General features: G+C 47.5%; 1 pseudogene; it reads left to right on the top strand.

Moving 5' to 3' along the window:
* Positions 1–5,962: 5,962 nt before the first annotated feature.
* Positions 5,963–13,468, top strand: LOC136318360 (up-regulator of cell proliferation-like; annotated as a pseudogene).
* Positions 13,469–19,632: the final 6,164 nt, after the last annotated feature.

The following is a 19,632-nucleotide window of genomic DNA, read 5'->3' as shown; positions in this document are numbered from 1 at the left end:
CAAAAAAACTGCACCTCTGGGGACTACTTCAATTCCTGCTTTTCCATTCGCAAATTGTAGGCATGCTGGATATTTCCAGTGCGAAAGAACTTTCCTTAAAACAGCAGTCACAACCACTCACTTGCTAATTATCTTAAGAAATTCAGTCCTTGTCACAGACGTCATCCTGCTCATCCTCATTAGACCCCGTGCAGTCCATGGGACTGCTGTCCAAATGCCTTTTTACATAGATGGATAGATAAAGTCCTTAAGCTTTCAAGTCTCCCCCATTTGCTCTGGAGCAGGAGCTGAATTAGGCAGTGCATTTTGTCTAACTCAAAAGTTGATCTCCTTATATTATACTTAGTAGTGGCATTTCCTAGATGTGTGCCCCTCCTCCTTTACTTAGCTCTTCCTCCACCACAGCACTTCCCAGAAGTACCTTTAGAACCATCAGGCTGTAGGGGGTGAGTGTCCAAGAAAGCTATTTAACAGTATTATTTTTCAAGAAAGAAATATTAAAAATTTTATTCGCGTTGTCTCATAAAGCATGCCACCCTGTTTAAAACATTATTTTAATGCATTGTGGATGGATCATGAGAATTCTTGTGTTTTCTGTTCTAAGATTTGTGGCCAATCACAAGAATTCTTGGCTTTTCATTGTTGTCATTTAGTGAGAAACAATGTAACAATGTATTATTCCTGTGCCATAAATAATAGCACACACCCAGACAAGGGGGGATATAAGGCCAGATTAATTCAAAAAGTCAAAGGGGGAGGTATCGTTGTGTCTCTCTTTTGGGTGACTTTGTCAACCCGCAGCCATTGGTCTTCTCTGCTGTGACTTTGTCAATCAGCAGTTTTTGATCCTCTTCTGCTGTGACCTTGTCAGCCAGCAGTTGTGGGTCTTCTCCTGCTGTGACCTTGTCAGCCAGCAGTCGTTAATCGGCTCCCGACATTCTTTGTTTTTGATTTCTGGTTTACAGTTATCTTTCTTTATTTCTGTGTTTGCTTTTATGTGCATATGCATACATATAAGTTAATAGTTTTGCCATTTGCTTTCATTGGTCTGCCCATTCACTTACTATTATATTGGTCAGTGTTACTTTTGAATCCAGTGTGAGTGTGCCCTTGAAGTACTGCAGGTGTCCTCGGCAGTCTTTTGTTTGGCTCAGAAGCCTTCCTGCGCCTATGGCTTCCTGGGTGCAAAGCTCACCCCTGTTCCCAGGGCGTGTGCTCATTGGACAAATGTATTGTGGCACTGTTCTGGTTATTAGCCTCTCTGTTTCTGGTGGGTTTGTTTGTGTGTTCTCTGTGTTCCTGTTCTTGTGAGCTTTTTATTTCACTATTCGATATTTGGAACTTGCCATGAAGGGTTCTATGTCATTGTGTGTCATGTTGTTTCTTATATTTCCACCTGCAGGGTAGTTTGGAGTGCTCATTGGTAATCTCAGGTCGCTGCGACCAACAGTGTACCTCGACTGGGGAACTTAACAACAGAAGTTTATTTCTCAGTTCTGGAGCCTAGAAGTCCCAGATTACGGTGCAGGTCAATTTAGCTTCTCCTGAGGCCCCGTTCCTGGTTTGTAGGTGCATACCTTCTTCTGAGTCTGCAGGCAGAGAAGAACCTTCAAGATTGCTCCTCCTCTGAAAGAATACCAATCCCATCAGATCATGGCCCCCTTATGACCTCATTTGACACTAACAATCCCCCTGAAGACCCCAGTCTCCAAATATCCCAGTGGAAATTGTGGTTTCAACCTTGTGATTTAAAAGCAGAGTTGTTCGTTAAAAGCAGTGGACAGAGCTGAGGTTTTGTTGCTGTGCTCTCCTGTAGGAATGGTCCTCCCAGATCCAGCACAGGGTCTTTTTTTGTATTTTTTCTGAATTTGGAAATGGGGAGGCAGTCAGACAGGCTCCCGCATGCGCCCGACCGAAATCCACCCAGCACGCCCACCAAGGGGTGATGCTCTGCCACAATCAGAGCCACTCTAGCGCCTGAGGCAGAGGCCACAGAGCCATCCTCAGCACCTGGGCTAACTTTGCTCCAATGAAGCCTTGACTGTGGAAGGAGAAGTGAGAGACAGAGAGGAAGGAGAGGGAGAGGGGTGGAGAAGCAAATGGGTGCTTCTCCTGTGTGCCCTGGCCAGGAATCAAACCTGAAACTCCTGCATGCCAGGCCGATGCTCTACCACTGAGGCAACCAGCCAGGGCCTATGTTTATTCTTATAGATTGGCACAAACTCGGAGTTATCCCTGTGATAATGTCACTTATTCCCCTGCTTTCTTGTGTGGGAAAGAGAGGGTTGAAGTTCAGCTCAGTCCTGGGAGCTCTGGGAGGTAGCTGGAGAGTATCCTGCCTTGGGGTGTAAATTTCCTCTGTCCCCTGTGGGCCTGGGGCCACCAGGCCAGCTTCTTTATCTTTGGGGAACTATTTTTAACTGGTTCAGTTGTTTTCTTTTGGTGAGGTTGCTTTTTATCCTTGTTACAAAAGTAGTACCTGTATATGTTCTCTGTGGAGAGTGAAGAGAAGACTGTCAACTCCCATGTTTATCTGCAGTGGGTTCAGGTGAATTCAGTTACTCGGTGCTCTGGCTGTGAAGGGCTGAAGCAGCCATGAGCACAGTGCCCACTGTGGTTACTGTCACTCTTCTCAGAGGGGGCAGAGGGTGAGACCCAAGGAACATGCTGGAATAACAAGCATTGGTCCTGAAACTTCCTCTGGGAGCCTGGACTTGATGAACACTAAGCATCTGTTTTGCTGGTGAATTAGGTGGAGCTGCATTGCTATTCTCTGAGGGGGCACTGGTTCCCAGGGGCACCAGGTAATCAGGTGTCCGGTGGGCATGCGTGTTGTATCTTGGCCCCGACCGCCCACTCATAGCATCATTTCACAGGCCTTGTGGTTTTATTAAATAAGAACATGCTTTTATTTAAACGAATTAAAATAAGACCACATAAACTGATACACTACACAGAAATAAACTAACCACTATTAATGTTTTAAACTTTTGTGGAAGGTTCAGTCCCTCCCCCAGCTATGGCTGCCTCCAGCATGGCTGAGTCAGCTTTTTTAGTTCGTTTCCTGCATTCCTTAGCCCCTCACAGTCTGTCCCTCTCCCTGTCCTTTCCACTTGGGAGATAAGCTGGTCTTTTCAACACACCTCGCTCCCTGGTCGCCAGGCAAGTGGCTGTGATCAGTATTTTCTGCTCTTTTGCCTGGGGTGAGATACCATCTGGGCTCTCAGCCTCCCCCTCCCCTCCGTTCCTGTAAGCAGGGGAGATTCAAGTGCTCCCTACCAGGTTTGTTGTGGCTTCTTCTTTGCTTTTTGGTTTTTGGGAGCTGTTCTTGTAGTCCAGAGTTGGTTTTTCACGTGGATTTTTCCTAAATTGATTTGTATTCCAGTTTGGTGGTGAGAGCTGGGCGTCCGGGCATCTGCCTACTCCGCTGCCATCTTCCCATCTTTAAACTTTTTATTTAGAGATATTTTCTGCTTAGAGATAAATGACAAGTATAAAAATTTCCCTTATCCAGAGTGTCTTATTCTTGACATTTTTTACTGTTCTCATTTATCTCTCTCTCTTACTGTCTGTTTGTGTACACACACGCGTGCACATATAAATACAAATGGATGTAAATTTTTCTTAAGCATCTCTTTCCTAAGAATCCTTCAGTGTCTCTTTTCTAAGAATAGAGATATTTTTGCATAAGCACAGTATAGTTGTCAAAATCAGTAAATTCAACATTGACAACACACAGGTTTCAATTTGGTCAGTAGACCATATAATTTGTTCCTTAACTTCAAGATCCAGTCTAGGGCTAGGCATTGCATTTTGTTTTCTTGTCCCTTCAGCACCCTTAATCTGAAACAGTTCTTCAGTTTTTCTTGGTTGTCTATTATGACCTTCATACTATTGGAAAATACAGTTTTCTCCCCGTCTAGCATGAAATTTCATTTTGGATTTGTCCACACGATTAGATCCAGGTTCTACATTCTTAGACAGAATTCAGCTCAGGTAATGCTGGGTCCTTCCATAGGGGACCACAGTAGGGGCACCCATTGTCACTGGTTTGAGCACCCAGTGAAGTGTAATTGCTGGGTTCTATTCTACCTTACTGAAACCTCATGGTAAGCGATCTATGAGGAAACATTTTAAGACTTGGTGAAGACCTTGTTTTCCGTCAGCATTTCTATCCAGGACTGCTGGGCGTTTCCTGATGGTGGTGGTGGCATGCAGTGCTCTGCCGGTGGCTACAGCCCCACAGCAGTGCTCCGTAGGGCCAGAGCCCTCTGCCCCTGTCCCCTTACCCTCTTTGTTCATCTGCCTTGTGTATACACTCATTAATTCCTGTTTTTCAATAGCTTTTAATTAAATGTTGTATTTAATTATGTTCATGCTCAAAGTGTCCCAAACATGACAGTCAGAATCCCTTCGGGCTGGTTGCTGTGTGCTCTGACATGCCCCAGCACTTTTTTAAGGAGTTTGTATATTTTGAAGTCAGATGCTTAGCCTCATCCAGTTCTTTCTCTGACCAGGCCTGGCATCAGGCATTTCTCCACAGAGACCGGTGTGTTTTAGTGTGGGGTGATATTAAAGGGTGCTTGGTGTGCTCGTTGCTACTCCGGCCCTTTCAGTGGAGCGGCCTGGAAATCCATGCGTGGATACACAAACATGCATGCACACGTGGACATGAGCATGCATGCAGAGATCACGAGTTCACACTTGAACCTCCAGTCCCAGTGCAGCACTGTGAGTGCTTTGTCCGGCTTCCTCCACTCCTTATCTGTGTGTCCTTGCTGCAGGGTGGCACCTTAGCTCCTGACCAGCTTGCACATTTACTCGTTCCTATGACATACCTAAAAATAGTTGATTCTAAAGTGGACCGTACTTATCAAACGTACTTAGAAGAATTCAGGACCATCCCTCCCTGCCCACATTGTCTACTTTTGATGAACACCCTCTGAGTCGACCTGTAGATAAATAGGGTCAGTTTTATCAAATTGTCCTCACACTGTGCACACTCTAACCTGATTTCCCCACTAACACCATTCCACAATGTCCTATCAGCATGCTTTTGGCTACAAAGCAAGATCCACGTAGACTATTCTGTAATGGTTGTAGAATAAGACTGTAACTGAATTCCCTGTTATTGGATTTGATTTTAAAAAGTGTCCAGTTTTTTGTTATGCTATATAAAACTTGCACCAACATCTTTGTAATTAAATCTTAATTTTAATTATTTCCTTAGGGTAGAAGTGGAATTACTGGTCAGAGTGTAGGTATACTTTTATGTTTTTCTGAGTGGCTGTGTTTATGCTCTGGCTCATAGTGTCTGGGATTGCTGGTTCTTCTAGACTGATGCTTTCTCAATGTGGCTGCACATCAGAACCACCAAGGGCACTTTCAGAAGCAGTGGTGTCCCGGTCCAGACTCAGAACCTCTGAGATTCCTGTTTTGAGGATCTGGGGTGTGATTTGGATTGGTAGTTTTCATAGGCTTATCCAAGAGATTTTGATATGCAGCCAACTGGAAAGGAAAAAAAGTGATAATTCATTGCTTTTTTTGTTTGTTTGTTTGTTTGTTTATTTTTCCAAAGCTGGAAATGGGGAGGCAGTCAGACAGACTCCCGCATGCCCCTGACCGGGATCCACCCAGCATGCCCACCAGGGGGCAATGCTCTTCCCCTATGGGGCATCGCTCTGTTGCATCCAGAGCCATTCTAGCACCTGAGGCAGAGGCCATGGAGCCATGCCCAGCGCCCGGGCCATCTTTTACTCCAATGGAGCCTCGGCTGCAGGAGGAAAAGAAAGAGACAGAGAGGAAGGAGAGGGGGAGGGGTGGAGAAGCAGTTGGGCGTTTCTCCTGTGTGCCCTGGCTTGGAATCGAACCCGGGACTCCTGCACGCCAGGCTGACGCTCTACTGCTGAGCCATATTTTATTGTTTTAATTGTAACGTTCTTCTGAAATTATTACAGACAATCAGATTTGGGAGAAGTGGCCCCTGAAATAAAAGCATCTGAGAGACAAGCAGCTGTGGCCATTGCAGGTAAAGTTGGACTTGGGCTTGCAGCAAAGCAGATACCTTTCTTCTATCCCCTTGGGGTTCTGGATTCCAGCCTCAGCCTGGCCTGGGGAACATGGACCTTGAGAGTAAATCCACATAAGGCTTTGATTTTCCTTTTATAAGAATATCCCGTCTAGGTGTCTTTTTTTTATTATTCATTTTGGGGGGGGCAGGAAGTAAGCATTAACTCCCATATGTGCCTTAACCAGGCAAGCCAGGGGTTTCAAACCAGTGATCTCAGCATTCCAGATTGACGCTTTATCCACTGCGCCACCACAGGTCAGCCTAGGTCTGTGGTCGGCAAACTCATTAGTCAACAGAGCCAAATATCAACAGTACCATGATTGAAATTTCTTTTGAGAGCCAAATTTTATAAACTTAAACTATATAGGTAGGTACATTCCTTATTGAGGTACTGTCCGCATGTGGTATTTTGTAGAAGAGCCACACTCAAGGGGCCAAGGAGCCGCATGTGGCTCGTGAGCCACAGTTTGCCAACCAAGGGGCTAGGTGTCTTTTAAACTTCCCTTAATATTCAAAGTGTGATTTAGTTTTAAAACAGGTGATGATCGCACTGCTCACCTGGACACACTCCATTTGAACGTGTTATGTCTGCTTACCCAAGATGTGTCCAGGGTGACTGAGTAGTTCCTAAGCTCTAAGCACTTCTGAGAGGGAAAGGCATGTCTTGTTGGGACAACAGGTATAAAGTGGAACTGTCCTGATTAGAATGGGCCTTCTGGTCTTTCTGGTCATGGTCCCCAGAAGCGGTTTTTGCTCCTATGGAGATTGTGGCTGGGGCTTTAGCAGCTCCTCTAGACTTCAGCTTTAATGTTTGGCCCCACTCCAGATATCTTTCTTATATTGATTCATTTTCAAGGTGAATTTCATTAACCTGGTGCTTCACCAAATGAATGTGTTCTATTGGATATTAATAGCGTTATACAAAAATAACCCCACAAAATACACAAATAAGTTTGTGTTAATCACTTTTTGCTATGGGTTGTTGTTGTTTTTTACAGGGACAGAGAGAGAGAGAGTCAGAGAGAGGGATAGATAGGGACAGACAGACAGGAATGGAGAGAGATGAGAAGCATCAATCATCAGCTTTTTGTTGTGTCACCTTAGTTGTTCATTGATTGCTTTCTAATATGTGCCTTGAACATAGGCTGTCAGCAGACTGAGTAACCCCTCACTCGAGCCAGCGACCTTGGGTCCAAGCTGGTGAGCTTTTTGCTCAAGTCAGATGAGCCCACGCTCAAGCTGGTGACCTTGGGATCTCAAAACTGGGTCCTTCTGCATCCCAGTCCGATGCTCTATTCACTGCACCACTGCCTGGTCAGTGCCTTTTTGCTACATTTTATTAAATATTTATTTAATGAGACACTAATTCACACTCTATGTAATGCTTACTACCAAAAAACAAGAGAAATGTTGGCCAGGATGTGGAGAAATTTGTGCATGGTTGGTAGGTGTGTAAAATGTTGCAGCTGCTGGGAACTGGGGATGGAGGTTGCTGCAGGGGTGGGGAGGAGAGGTGAAGCAAGCTGCTTAATGGGAACACAGTTTACTTTCCAGTGATGAAAATGTTGTGGAGCTAGATGGATAAGAAGTAGGGACCGCACAACTTTGTGACTTTACTAAATGGCACAGAATTACTCACTATAAAATGTTCTTCCCCAAAGTTTTTTTCTTTTTTGTTAAAATACCATAAAATAATGTTTACTATCTTAACCATTTCTAAGTATTCAGTTTAGTGATGAAATACATTCACTTTTTTGTGCAGCCATCAACACTGTCTGTCCCACAACTTGACTCATCTTGTCAATAGAAATTTTATCCTATTCAATTATAACGTCCATTCTCCTCTCCCCCAGCCCGTGTCACTCACCATTATACTTTCTGTGTTTATGATTTGACTTCTCTGGATACATCCTGTACATGGACTCATACCATGTTTGTCTCCTGGTGACTGGCTTATTACTCTCAGCATAGGGTTTGTCTGTGCTGCAGCATTTTGTAGAACCTTGTTCCATTTAGAGGCTGAATAACATGCCATTAAACATACAGACCACATTTTATCTGTCCATTTGTTTGCTGGTGGACATTCATGTTGTTTCTGTGTTTTAGCTGTGGTGAATAATGATGTGAACGTGGGTGTGCAGATATCTCTTTGAGACCTTGTAGTCAATCTTTTGGAGGAATCTACCAAATGTGAAATTGCTGGGACAGATGATAGTTCTAACTTGCTGATGAGGCCATGTGTATGTTTTTCTTCCAGATCTGGAATGGAGAGAAATGGAAGGAGATGAATGCGAGCTTCAGTATGGAGGTGGAGACCACAGGGCTTGGTGTTGGATTGGGGTGGGGAAAGAGAGAGGAAACAGGCACAGTGAAAACGAATTGGTGTGTCATGGCTGATAGCTCTGTTGGTTGGAACATCATCCTGATGCACAAGGGTTGCAGGTTCCATCCTTGGTTGGGGCACATACAGGAACTGATCAATGTTTCTGTCTCTCTTTATCTTCCTCTCTCTCAGTAAATCATTAAATAAAATTTTAAAAATAACTGTAGTTGTATATTTTGAAAAATTGGAAGTACTCTGTCTCAATAAGTAGCAGAGAGGATTCTGAGTTCAGCTTAAACTGGTGTGAGTCCCAGGCATCTGGCTTGATTGACACTTGTTTTCCTTTGCTTTTGTAGATGGTCCAAATGAGGCTCAGGACAGTGACTTTCCAACAGGTATGTGTTTTCTGTCTTGTTTCTTCTCACTGCTACAACTTCCTGACCTGTTGAAGAAAGACAGCATCCATGCTGGTGGTCCCCACACCTGGCTGCATCAAAATCATGTCTAGTCCACTAACTTTTTTTTTTAATTTTAGTGAGAGGAGAGGAGGTAGAGACAGACTCCCGCATGCGTGCTGACAAAGATCCACCCAGCAGACACCCCAGGGGGCAGTGCTCTGCCTATCTGGGGCAACTGGAGCCATTTTTTAGTGCCTGAGGTGGAGGGGCCAACTTGCTCTAATCTAGCCATGTCTGTAAGAGGGGTGGAGAAGAGAGAGAGAGATGAGAGGGAGGGGATGGAGAAGCAGATGGACACCTCTCTTGTGTGTTCTGATTGGAATCAAACCTGGGATTTCCACATGCCGGGCTGATACTTGACCACTGAGCCAACTGACCAGAGCCACTAACTCTTCATATCAACTTACATATTAATAATATTGCCAGAAAAAGCAAACCCCTGGAAGCTACTACAGTATAGAGTAACGGAGTTGGCATCTCTGGGTGTTATTTTTAACATGTCCTTTTCAAAGTGATTCTAAAGCACAGCCTGGTTTGGGAACCACTTACGGTGTGCTGCTTTCATATACAGACCTGTGGAGAGTCATGCACTGGGCATGAGTGTGTATGTAACAGGCTTTTCTGCTCTGGCTTTTCCTTGCAGCACTTAACTACCGTGCTACTTCAGAAATACTGTAGAGACAGTCATTCCCTGTCTGATAAGAAAATATCCCTGGTCTATGGCCATACCACCCTGAACATGCCTTATCTCGTCTGATCTCGAAAGAAAATATCCCTGGTTTCATTTTGCCAAGACTGAGAAATCTGAGTAACACGTATGGAGAGTTTCTTCTTCAGTGTCTCTCCCTACAAGTGCTGTTCCTGCAGCAAGTTCACCAGCTTCTGGTCGTGCTGCAACCACATGCCTGAGAACCTGCTGAGTCCATGCAGACAGTAGGCAGCTGGTGGACCCTGCGGGGAAGTGAGACAGATGTGCCCCAGTGCTCTGACTGCTACTGGTTACCTGGGCCTGGGCCTAAACCATTCTGTGCTTCTGAGGAAACTGCCCCCATAGTTCCCAGGAGCACCTAGGGTAGCATCACAGGGGTTGCTTCCTCTTTGGAGAAAGGAGCGGAGAGAATCCAGGAGAGCAGCAGGAATCGTGTTCATTTTGTTGACTTACTATCATTAAAAGTGTACTAGTTATATGTAATATGAAAATTGGTAAGAGGCCATGTCCAAGACAGGGAAGTGGCCGAAACCCTTGGCATGGCTGTTGTGAGCATGCAGTGTTTGTAAGAGGCCGGATCAGAATGGGTGATGTAAGGTGAGAACAAATAAGAGCAGAATTATGATAATCTCTAACAAATACTTGAATACAATAAAAATTTAGATCCGTATTATTGGCTTCAGACATGCAAAATAGTTTAGCTATGATTTGCAGCACACTCTAATAATAATTCTCTGTTTTGTTTAAATATTCTCTAATTATTTTGTAAAGAGGAAAGAACAGGAACAAGAAAATCATAGTGAATCAGTGATGGTGTCACCTGTTGCAGACCGGTTACAGTGTGAGGGGACCCACTGCCAGACCGAGTGCAGGGAGAAGCACAGATGCATGCGGGGGTGGGGGTGGGGGTGGGGGGGAAGAACGGGCTGCCTGCATATTGGGGTGCACTCACTCCAGCCAGTTAATTTGGGCTCAGTGCTGCTGGAGCCCATAGGTTGCAGGAAAAACAGATGAGCAGACTTCTGTCTGAGGCCCCTGGTGTCCTGTCCTTCTCTGATGTCCACATGCCTGCCCGTGATCAGACCTGGGTGGTATGACTTATGTGTGTCTTGGTCTCAGGTGGCCCAGGGATCCTGCATTCTTCTCTCTGAAGGAGCCCACCCCACCCTCATGCTGGTGTTCCCTCTCTGCTTCTGCCCTGGCCCCTGCCCTGCATGGTGAGCACTTATGTCTTCATTTCCCTCTACAGTGGAGAGGAGCTGACTGCAGGAAATGCTGTTGCTTCTGGGGCTAGAGACACACCAGGTCCAGAAACTCGGCCTCCAGGACGCCCTGCAGATCAGCAGTGACAGTACAAGGAACTGGGCTCCGCAGGCTCCCAAAGACTTGCCCTGGAACTTCCTCCAGAAGCTGCAGGCCCTCAATGCTGAGGCCAGGCATACCACCATGGTGCTGCATGTGCTCCCAGACACCCGGCCTGTGGAGAAGGAGAGCCAGACGGAGGAGGAGGTCATCTACTGGGACACCGCTGATGACATCTCCGTGGACATCTACTCCTTCTTGGAGCTGCCCACCCCTGACACGCCCATGAATCCCTTGGACCTCCTCTGTGCCCTGCTGCTTTTCTCTGACAGTTTCCTGCAGCAAGAAATCATGCTGAGGATGTCTCTCTGCCAGTTCACGCTCCCGCTCATTCTGCCCGACTCGGAGAACCATGCCCACACCTTCCTGCTGTGGGCCATGCGGGGCATCGTGCGGACATGGTGACATGGTGGTCACAGCCCCCAAAGGGCATGGGCAGCCTCAGGGAGGACAGCGTGGTCTTGCCCCAGACGCCCGCCTTCGCCTTTGTGTGCATGGAGATCAGCAGCAACTCTAAGTCGCAGCTGCTCAATGCCGTGCTCAGCCCGGGCCATAGGAAGCGAGACTGCTTCTGGCATCGGGATATGAGCCTGGGCACCAGCCCTCGGGAGATTGCAGATGGGCTGGTGGAAATTTCCTGGTTCCTACCCAGTGGCAGGAAGGACCTGAACCTCTTCTCTGAGCCCGTGGCCTTTCTGAACCTCAGAGGCGACATTGGGTCTCACTGGCTGCAGTTTAAGCTCTTGACAGAAGTCTCCTTGGCCGTGTTCATCCTGACCGACAACATCAGTAAGGAGTACAAACTGCTGTCCTCTATGAAGGGGTCAGCCACCAAGTACTACTTCATCCTGAGTCCCTACCGTGGGAAACGCAACTGCAACCTGCGGTTCCTGAACAGGCTGATCCCCGTGCTGAAAATGGACCACTCACATGTGCTTGTGAAGGTCAGCAGCACAGGCGGGGTGCGTTTCACGCGCAGGGTCCGCTCCATTGTGGCGCACGTGGCCCGGTCCCCCTGCAGGAGGGTGTCGGTGGAGGACATGGCCCACGCAGCCCACAAGCTGGGGCTGAAGGTTGATGAGGACTGTGAGGAGTGTCAGTGGGCGAAGGACCGGATGGATCACCAGGAATATCAAAGACTCAGACGCCTACCGGCGGACGAGCTGAGACTGCAGGGGAAGCCGTGGAGAAAGGCAGCCCGGGTGTAGAAGGAGCTGTGCCAGGTGCAGTGGGTGGTGGACCCTCCGGACAAGCACCGGCAGAGGTGAGCCACCGGCTGCTGGAACTTCGCACACAGCAGAGCAGCCACGACCCTGCAGGGGGCATGCAGGAGTTCATCGCAGGCATCAGCTGCCCCTCCTTAGGTGAGAGGCAGTTTTTCCTGAGGTGGATGGAGTGGGGGCTGGCCTGGGTGGCCCAACCAAGGCCGAGACAGTCTCCAGAGGTAGTTCTGTCCCTGAGACTGAAGCAGGTTGGGGCTGGGGACCTCAGTGAGCTGATTTGGCCCGAACCCCTGGGTGTGGAGCACTTCCTGTGGGAGATGGGGCAGTTTTATGAGGCAGAGAGCTGCCTTGTGGAGGCAGGGAAGCTGCCAGCATGCCAGAGGCACTTTGCCCACTTCCCAGGCTTGGCCTTGGAACTGCTGGTCCAGGCGCTGCCCCTGGAGCTGATCAATGGAAACACGCTGAGCACCCTTCTGTGCTGGGTCACGGGGCTCTTGAAGGAGCTACATGTGCACCTGGAGAGAAGTTCACGGCTCGTGGTGGTGTTGGCGTTGGGCATGCCTGCTACAGGGAAGTCCACTTTCCTCAATACCATGTTTGGGCTTCGGTTTGCCACAGGGAGGGGTCGTGGGCCTCGGGGGGCCTTTATGCAACTTGTTACAGTGGCTGAGTCCTTCAGCCAGGACCTGGGCTGTGACCACATCCTGGTGATAGACTGAGGGTGTTTAATAGGAGGCGCCCCGGCCACGGCTGGGAAGCGCTTTGAGCTGGAGGTCTCCCTGGCCATTCTGATGATGGGGCTGAGCAACATCATTGTGGTTAGTTTAGCTGAAACAAGGGACATTCCACCTGCTGTGGTGCATGCTTTTCTGAGGCTGGAGAAAATGGGGCACGTGCCTAACTAACAGTGTGTGTACCAGAACCTTCACGACATGTCTGTCCCCAGCCCGAAGCCTCGGGAGAGGAGGCCGCTGCTGGAGCACCCTGCTGATGTGAGCAGAGCTGCTGCCCAGGTGGACAGACAGGGAGAGGGCCTCCGGACGCTAGCATACCTGGCCTTTAGTGACCCAGAGAAGCAGCACGTATGGCACATCCCTGGCCTTTGGAGTGGAGTGCCTCCCATGGCTGCCGTGAGCTTGGGGTACAGTGAAGCCATTTTTGAGTTGAAGAGGTGCCTGCTGGAGAACATCAGGAATGGCCTGTCCAACCCCAACAAGAACGTTCAGCAGCTCATCGAGCTGGTGAGCCAGCTGTGAGTTGCAGCTGGTCTGAGGGGTGTCCACCTGGGGTTGGCATCTGAGAGGGCTGGTGCCCTGCCTATGTAAGAAGGTAGAAAGGCAAAAGACAGGGTCTGGCATTGCCTGAGCAGTGGGGAGAGAGGCTGTTGGGGGTGTAGCAGCCCTGGGGTCAGGTGCAGACAAGAGCTCTGTCTCAGCTCCGTGGGTGACCCCTGCAGTGGGGTCTCTTTCATCTGTTTCTGGAGCAGAGGGGTGCCCTCTATCACTGCAGTTGGGCACATGGGTCTCCAGGAGAGGGGTAGGGAAGGGGCCCTAGGAAGCAGACAGGCCTTCCTGGCAAGCCCAGCATCAGTGGGTTGATGCAGCTCATTCAGTGAATGCCCATGTGGGCAAGTCTATTTATTGACTGACCGTGAAGCCCGCCCCAACCCCACCCTGCTCGCTCTTCTGTGTCCTACACCCCACAGCACGTTGTGTACACCTCCCACAGCATGACCATGTGCATCGTGACTTACCTGGTCACACATATGCCCCTCCCCAGATGGTGAGCTCCTTGAGAGCAGGGGCTGTGTGTTCCCTGTCACCCCAGGGCCTGGTACACTGTGGGCGCTTTAATAAATGTTTGTGAAACAAATGAATGCACAAATGAGAGTAACAGGCGGTTCCTCTCTGGCCCTAATGTTCATGTTTCCTCCAAGAGGACCAGTGTCTTCTGAGGGAGGGGTGCATGCTGGGCCCTGAAAGAAGACCCATTCTTCAGGCTGTTACTGGGAAACTGAGCTAACTGTCCTTGTAGTAGCTCCAAAGTGCCTCCATCACTGTCCCATTCTGTAGGTGAGGACAGGCCCAGAGCAGCAGACCTGTGTGGGCAGTGAGCCAAGAGGGAGCCGCTGCCCTCAGTGCTGCCTCTCTACTTCCCACACTCTCAGTGCAGCAGGCTCACCTCCTAGGCCCTCGGTGCCAGCCCTTCACTTCACTGCACTGCTCCTGACATGGGCCCCCCTGCTGCCATTCGAGCCAGAATTTGAGGCCCTTCCCTGTCTTTTCTCCAGCTGAAGTCCTGACCTGCACTAGCCCTCACCAAGGTGACCTCACTGAGCCTCAGAACCCAGTTCCAGCTGTGTCATTAGCTCTGTGAATCTCAGCTGAGGCCTTGGGGCCTCTCTGCTTTGTGGTTACAGGAAAACTTGGCCTCAAGGTGGTGATCAGGAGCTCTCTGTGTCCCTTTCATTGCTGTTGCCAGACTTGGAAAGTGAGCCCTGTGTCCTGGAACCTGTCCTTGAATGCAGGCCCCTTGGCCCCTTTTCTGAAGTGCGAGGACACCTGCAGCTTCCTTGGTGTCTGGGGCATTGCCCCTTGGGTTCTGCAAGCCTCTGGACATGCAGAACAGGCCGTGCGCCATACTGGCACTCTGGAAACCTGGTCTTCTGCTAATAAATTTGGGAAAATGTTTTCCCTTCTGAAACTTAAAAAGAATTTGTAATCCTCAAGCACTGCAAGTACATCTCCAATTCCTGGACTTGTGGCTTCTTTCCACAGGTCCCAGTGTGGCACAGGATGTTTGTAATTGGGTCTATCCAGAGTCAGGAGATGATTACCTCAGCACCCAAAAGCTAAAGTCAGTAATACTAGCTTGGGACCTAGCCCACTGAACCTACTCCATTCTGTGCCTCAACAATGGATAGTGGGTGTGGAGAATGAAACATGGGGACGTCTCTCTAAAATAAAATTATAAAACTGGATAATGAAATACTATCAGTTTAAAAGGCTCCTTCAGGAAGAGGTGGAAGGTCTCACAGTTGGAAACTACTGTGATTGGAGAACATCTCATCCCTGTTCCGCCCCCTTACCCAGTATGCAGAACAGCTGGAGGCCACAGTTAATAAATTAGAAATAAAACATTTCTAGTAAAGTGAAAGACACTGTCCTTCTATTAACAGTTTTTTTTGAGGACCCATCTTCAAGTGGTCAAAGAAATCTTGATCATGCAGAATGTACAGACTGAAGCCAAGATGAGTTTCTTGGTCCCTTTTCCTCTCCCAGTGCGATGTTGGGCAACACCGGTGCGTGCATTTGCCCTCCACATAGATGCTAGTGTTGTCCTTCCTCCCTTGGAAACCACAGCCACTGCAACATCAGGGTGGATTATGTAGATTTAAAAAGGCCAAGTGTTGGCGATTTCACATGATCAGCCTAACAGAACCAATGACAACTACTTCTACTGACAGTTCTATGACATAGTATCAGCAACAAAACCATTTTATAGAAAATGGAACTGAGGCTCAAGTGTACAGATTGTTCCACCAGGGTACCAGGGTTCAGCCCTGGGGGGGATCCAGGGGTCCCACAGGAGGAGATGGCATTGGCGAAATCGAGTGAGAGAGCCGAATTCTTTTCTTTCTCTTTATTCTTTTGTTAGCATTTACTGCCAGGCATCTCTGCCAAATGCTGGTCTAGCTTTCTTTTTATGCACACACACTAAGTTACAATCACATGGTATTTTGTTTCACTATGGTTACATGTTTCCAGATAACAGTTATTTCATATCTATAAACTATAAATCAGGTGGTAAGTTATTCAAAGTACAGTTATACAATAGCAATAACAACATTGGTAAAAGCTTTTTAAAGGATTAGTACTAACTAATAACTCAACTTTACTGTTGTTGTGAGTCAAGGGGCAGAGAGAGATTAACAGATGAAATCATTAAGGATTAGCAAAGGACCACCGCTTGCTCAGGCAAATGGCCTTGAGTTTATGCAGTGTCCTAATTTTTCTCACAAGATTTCAAAAGGCTTGCCCATTAAGAAATTGACATAACATTAAGAGTAACTTTTACTTAAAGATATATAGAGTGCACTCGCAAGATAGCTTAGTAGCAACATAATTTCAGAAGACATTAATTGCTATTGCTTCTATGGATCCCCCCACATTCCTCTCATTATCTGAAGAAAAAATCTTGGAAAGTACACAAACCTCATGAGAGTGTCTCATTGAGAAAGCCCAGCAACTGCCTTCAGTCATAAAACAAGTCTCTTAGCAAAACATTCTTTTCTTGCTGACTGCATTCCCATCCCAGGCCATGCAATGGGCCATTCCATTACACCTTACCTAAGATTCTATTGTCTAGTCAAATTTTATTTATTTACTATATTCACACACTAGTTAAGTTCTAACTATATTCTTCTCAGAGTGTTCCACCATCTGCAGGTCAGGTAAGCAAGAAGAAAGGAAAGTTTCTCTACTCTATCACATGAAAAGTCTTGGGAGGAAAAAATGATGAATTAAGTGAAGGCCAAAAGGTGCTCTGTGCACAGCCACTGCCTCCTACCCATTCACAAGTCACAATCTATTCTTTCTAACATGATTAATAAGAAGAAATTCTCCTACAAACTTAACCCTTTACGAGGGATATCATAGCCAGCCTCTTATGTTTATGAGCCCAGTTCAAGGGGCTTACAGGCTTTTCTGTGGAACTCACACCCTCTGTCTCATTTCCAAAGAAATTACTACGAATCTACAGGGAAAGCACGGTACTATTATTCCTGTGCCATAAATAATAGCACACACCCAGACAAGGGGGGATATAAGGCCAGATTAATTTAAAAAGTCAAAAAGGGAAGTATCATTGTGCCTTTCCTTTGCGGTGACTTTGTCAACCTGCAGCCATTGGTCTTCACTGCGGTGACTTTGTCACCAGCAGCCATTGGTCTTCTCTGCTGTGACTTTGTCAATCAGCAGTTTTTGATCTTCTTCTGCTGTGACCTTGTCAGCCAGCAGTTGTGGGTCTTCTCCTGCTGTGACCTTGTCAGCCAGCAGTTGTTGATAGGCTCCTGACACCAGGGCATAACTCCAGAACCTGGAGCCTAAATTTTGTGTTTTGGGGTTTTTTTCCCCATTACAGTGTTGAATTCTGAAATAAGACATCCAGTGTTGGTACTTTCCCCTCTCGCTGTAGTCGTCAGTGGAGACCAATGACGGTGTTAGTGCCCTGGTCTGAGCATCAAGGCCCCGTGGTGTCCCTGAGGTTCTGACCCACCCAGGGCAGAGTGAAGCCCCTCTCTTTTGCATAGCGCCTGGTTGAAAAACTGTGTGAAGTTTTAACCAAAATGTGTTTGTTCTTCATTGTGGATAAATCCAGGAGTTTGCCAAAAGACAATTATTTGAAAAAACTACTGAAAGTAAACTGTAATAGAAAGTTTTAAAAGTAAATTAAATATGGCCTAAAAAGCAAAGTAAGTTATGAGAAATATGTAATACTAGATATGTTCATTAAAGAGAATACAGAGACTACAAGGAGAAAAAAATTACAAATCAAAAGAAATTACACATCATCATACTTTCCAAAGATAACTACTGCTAACACTTGAAATGATTTTTTTGTATATTTTTACTGTGTGAATATAAGTAGGTGATCTATTTTTCTTAAATGGCATCTTGACAGTTTTTGTGAGCTTGTTTCCGTGTATCGTTAGGGCTTTAATATCGACATTGTAGAAAAAATATTTGGAGACAACTCAAGTAGCTGAATGTGTAAAAACTGAGAAAACGCTCCAAGGGGAGGCCCGGGAGTGCGGCGAGGGGCACGTTGCTGTCCTCAGGACACCGGGACAAGCTCTTCGGGCGAAACCTCACGCTCATTCCGCCCTGAACCGCGGCTCCAGGGGTTTCCGGCGAAGAGGTGCAGAAATGAGCACCAGAGCGTGGGTCCGCCCAGCCCGCTTCCAATTCGCCCTTGGGCCCCGCCCCCCACCGCAGAGTCGCACCTGCGCTGGCTCCGATTTGAACTCGTCCACGGTGCGCTGACCTTTGCCCCCATGGCGCAGAGGAGCGTCACGCACTGCGCTCAGCCAAAATGGCGGCGCCTATGGGTAGCTGAAGGCTCGGACAGTGGGTGAGCGGGCTCGGCGGGTCATGGCTGCCCTGGGTTTCATGTTACGATTCTCCCTGCACACATGCAGGTGCTGTCCTGGAGCCAAGAGCTGCCGTGTGCCTGGCACGCCCTTCACATCTCCACGTTGTGCGCCAAGGTGAGCCGCCCAGGGAAGAGGGGCCGGGGCCAGGTCGACGCCTGGGTTGGGCGTGCGAACTTACGGCCTCTCTGTCCTCCTAGAATTGGGCGGCCTGGGTCCGAGTGAGCCAAGGAAACAAGCCGGTGACGTACGAGGAGGCGCACGCGCCTCACCACATCGCGCACTGCAAGGGCTGGCTGTCGCTGCACACAGGTGAGGGAAGGACGTTGCCAGAAGCTGGCAATGCGACCCCGGCGCCACCGACGAGTTCTCGGCTGTGACCGGTACAGGAGGAGTGAGCCGTGTTCGAGGTTTTATTCCACTCAGTGATCCGCGTGGAGTCAGAAATCCGTTCTCCTGTAGAGGAGAAGTGGAAAAGCAGGCGTCAGGGCACGAGGGTGGAAACGCGACATAGCAGTGGCTTTTTCTGCGGGGAGCGAGGAGCGGATTGAACCTCCATGGAGGGATTTGCGTGCCTGGAGGCAGCAAGTGTTGTTGCTTTGCTGTCAATCCCTTGTGATTGAATGAGCTGCCAGGTGGCTCAGAGGCAGTGAAGAGTGAAACCCTGTAGAATCAACTGCACACGCGGGACAGTGTGTTGTAAATACAGCAGCTTTCCTCTGAAGCACTGGTTTTTCTTTATTTTCTGTGAATTTTTCTACTCTTGGCAGTGCCCTTTTTTAAATTTTTGTTTTTGTTTCAGTGTATTTGTCCAAAGTTTTTTAAATTTGTATTGAATTTATTGAGGTGATATTGGTTTGTAAAATTATGTTGGTTTCAGGTTTACAATTGTATAATGATCGTGTGTATGTTGTATTGTGTGTTAACCACCCCAAGTCAAGTCTCCTTCCAGTCTGTGCTGCTAGTTTCAGCTTTCCTACAGTACCCATGTGTCCTTTTGAGTTGCTGGTTCCATGTATTCACAGTTTTGTGCATTTTGTTTTTGACTCCGCTGCCTTAAACAGCGGTGATGCTGAGTGGTTGTCTGGTGTTCCTGAGCCCAGGGAGGCTGTGACATACTCAACAGAGGAAATGTGCATGTTAGATTAGCTTACTTCAGGCATGAGTCATGGTGCTTTTGGGAGAGTTTAGTATTAATTAGCCCACATAATAAAAAAGGTGTCTTTAAGTAGAAATATATATGTTCTACAAGAAAGTTCTGTCTGTTCTTGGAATAAAACAAAATACAAATTTTTCTTACCATCAATAAACTTTATTAAATAATATAATTGCCATT

Source organism: Saccopteryx bilineata, unplaced genomic scaffold (assembly GCF_036850765.1).
Source record: "Saccopteryx bilineata isolate mSacBil1 unplaced genomic scaffold, mSacBil1_pri_phased_curated manual_scaffold_62, whole genome shotgun sequence".
Lineage (NCBI taxonomy): Eukaryota > Metazoa > Chordata > Mammalia > Chiroptera > Emballonuridae > Saccopteryx > Saccopteryx bilineata.
The sequence above is the reverse complement of the archived record's forward strand: the minus strand, read 5'-3'. Positions and strand labels throughout refer to the sequence as shown.